The sequence below is a fragment of the Vulpes lagopus genome, chromosome X, assembly GCF_018345385.1.
Source record: "Vulpes lagopus strain Blue_001 chromosome X, ASM1834538v1, whole genome shotgun sequence".
Taxonomy (NCBI): domain Eukaryota; kingdom Metazoa; phylum Chordata; class Mammalia; order Carnivora; family Canidae; genus Vulpes; species Vulpes lagopus.
Window position 1 is genome coordinate 84,463,215 of NC_054848.1, and position 3,391 is coordinate 84,466,605.

At 40.8% G+C, this 3,391-nt stretch overlaps 1 pseudogene; it reads right to left on the reverse strand.

Annotated features, from left to right (window-relative positions):
• Window positions 1–2,506: 2,506 nt before the first annotated feature.
• Window positions 2,507–3,100, reverse strand: LOC121482615 (annotated as a pseudogene).
• Window positions 3,101–3,391: the final 291 nt, after the last annotated feature.

The following is a 3,391-nucleotide window of genomic DNA, read 5'->3' on the forward strand; positions in this document are numbered from 1 at the left end:
AACAGCAACATAATTTTTACACAGTTAAGTTCAAAAGCCCAGGGTCCTCTTTGGTGTCTTTTTCCCTTGCTTCACGCAGCTCATCAAATGTCTCGTTGATTCCACTTCTGAAAAGTCTTTGGATATCACCACCCTTCTTTGGGATCTCATCAGTGTAAGGGATCCTTTGGCAGCTGCGGTTTTGGCATCAGTGTCTGTAATCTCTCACTTGAACTAAAGCCCGGCTCTTTCCTCTTCCCTCTCCTGACAGATGAGACTTCCTAAAGTAGAGATCCTCCATCCTTCCCCCCCAAATCTACCACTGTTTCTCCTAACACATCACAGATACTCTTATTCCACTCACTACTCACAACCCAGGTGATGTAGCTATTTTCATTCCTTCTTTGAAAATGAGGAAAAATAGGGGTGCCTGGGTGGCTTAGTGGTTGAGCATCAGCCTTCAGCTCAGGGGATTCCAGGGTTCTGGACCCTGGGCTCCCCACGGGGAGCCTCCTTCTCCCTCTGCCTATGTCTCTGCCTCTCTCTGTGTCTCTCATGAACAAATAAATAAAATCTTCAAAAAACTAAAATCAGGAAAAATAATTTACTGAAAGTCACTGACCTGCTCAGTGATGCAGGCAAGATTTGAACTCAGGTTTGTGTCCAAACCCATGGTCTTTTCACTCCACTCCACATCCATCTATAGCCCAAATACCTTAGGTTGGCGATCCAGGTCTTCCATGATCTGGCTCCACCTTACCTTCCCGTCTTCTCTCAGGCCACCCCTCTTTATACCCACTCTATTCCTAACCAGACAACTTGCTGCTTTTCAAATCTGCCCTGGAATCGACTGCCTTTGGCTATGCTTTTTGCTGGGTAGTGAGAACTTTCCTTGGTAAGGCCCAATGCAAATGCTATTTCCTCCACAAAGCCTTCCCTTCTACCACCTCATCTACCTACAAATATTCTTGAATACTAGCGGAAAGTTCTCTTCTGGGCAGCCCGGGTGGCTCAGTGGTTTAGCGTCACCTTCAGCCCAGGGCGTGATCCTGGAGACCCAGGATCCAGTCCCACGTCAGGCTCCCTGCATGGAGCCTGTTTCTCCCTCTGCCTGTGTCTCTGCATCTCTCTCTCTCTCTCTGTCTCTCAGGAATAAATAAATAAATATCTTTTTTTATCTAAAAAAAGAGAAAGTTCTCTTCCTTTACCACAACACTAATTGTAGCCTCATTTTAACTGTAGCCTACATAACTAATGGCAGTGATTTGAATGGGGTTTATAAACCCAACTGCCACTTTAAATCCTTGAGGACAGGTACACAAACTTTCCACCCTTGTGGAAGTATCCATGATAGGGATTCAGCCAAAGTTTAAGGTATGAATTATTACTGGAAATTAAAATTGCCAGGTAAAACAGGGCTGAGTGTCATGATGAGGATTTTCTCTTTGATGAGAAAGCCCCCAGAGGATTTTGATCAGAGCAAGGCCATCACAAGAGTTGTATTTTTAGAATAACTAATGAAGATTCAAAATACAGGTGAGAGACAGCTGTGCTGGATGAGTCTCAGCTCTGTTGTGCATTAACTCTGTGACTTTCGACAAGTCACTTTATTGAGATATAATTTACATGCCATAAAGATCACCCATTTAAAGTGCAAGATTCAAATTTTTTAAAATTTTGGGTGGCTGGGCACCTGAGTGGATCAGTCGATTAAGCGTCTGCCTTCGGCTTGGGTCATGATCCCAGGTTCTGGGATCGAGTCCTGCATCGGGTTTGTCTGCCTCTCTCTCTCCTTCTGCCACTCTCCCCTGCTCATGCCCTCTCTCACACACATGATCTCTCTCTCTCAAATAAATAAATAAATAAAATCTTTTTAAAAATAAAGTGCAAAATTCAATGTTTAACATATATTCACAGCATTATGCAACCATCACCACCAATTTCAGAATATTTTTATTACTCTGAATAAAAGCCCCATGCCCATTAGCAATGGCCCCCCATATTCCCACAAACCTGCCAGCCCTTGGCCCCCCATGTTCCCACAAACCTGCCAGCCCTTGGCAACCACTAAGGTATTTGCATGTTCTGGACATTTCATATATATGTAATCATACAATATGTGTTTTTTTGTGATTGGCTTTTTTCAGTTGGCATAATGTTTTGAAGGTTTGTCCATGTTGTAGCATCTATCATTCCTTTTTATTGCTGAATAATATTCCACTATATGGACATACTCGTTTTCTTTATCCATTCATCAATGGATGCATATTTGGGTTTTTCCCATTTTTTGGCTATTATAAATTATGTTGCCATGAACTTTCATGTACAAGTATTTTTGTCAACATATGTTTTCTTTTTTTTGCCCATAATCAAAACTTTATTGAAAAACTGACACCAAAATAGGAGATCACTGCTATAAACATTACAAAATTAAACATAATTACATTATCTTGGTAGATTAACTGTAATTACTGAACTTATAAGGCTTTCTGCGATGTAACACAAATTCAAGAGGTTGTGTGGATCATTAGTGTTGCCTTCTTCTAAATGAACCGCCCTCTGTGAGTCTGGACTCTATTTCTGTTAGCTGGCACAACACAGTTGAACAGCCTACACAAAGAACCACCATCTGAGCATGGCTGAAAACTGTGGTCATCTTGTAGCAACCTGGACATTTTACATCCATAAAATAGGAATTTGGGCATTGAATTAGCCATTTCTTTTTGTTTTTTTCTTTTCCTCTTCCAAGGATGGATGTAGCAAATCTCTAGCCAGAGGTATGTTGATCCTTTCGCAATCCCAGCCAGTTCTGATCTCTCTGTTTTCTTTTTCAAAAAGTAGGCTTCACACCCAGCATGGAGCCCAGTGTGGAGCTCAAACCCATGACCCTGAGACCAAGACCCGAGCCAAGATCAGGAGTCAGATGCTAAACCAACTGAGCCACCCATGTATCCTGTGAACATATGTTTTCGATTATCTTGGCTATATCCCTAGAAGTGCAATTACTGAGTCACATGGTAACTCTAATGTTTAAGTTTTTTAGGAACCTATTCCCACCAGCAATGTGTTCAAATTTCATCAAGGGTTCAAATTTCTCCAAGTCCTCACCAGCGCTTGCCATTTTCTGGTTTAAAAAAAACAAAAACTATACCTATAGGTATAGGTATAGGACACCAATAAAGGTATCCTTCTGGTTGTGAAATGGTATCTTGTGGTTTTGATTTGCATTTCCCTAATGATTAATGTTGTTGAGCATCTTTTCACATGCTTCTTGGCTATTTGTACAGCTTCTTTGGTGAAATTTCTATTCACATTCTTTGCCCATTTTTAAATTAGGTTATTTGTCTTTTTATTGTTGAATTGTAATTGTTCTTTATACATTCAGGATACAAGTTCCATATCAAATATATGA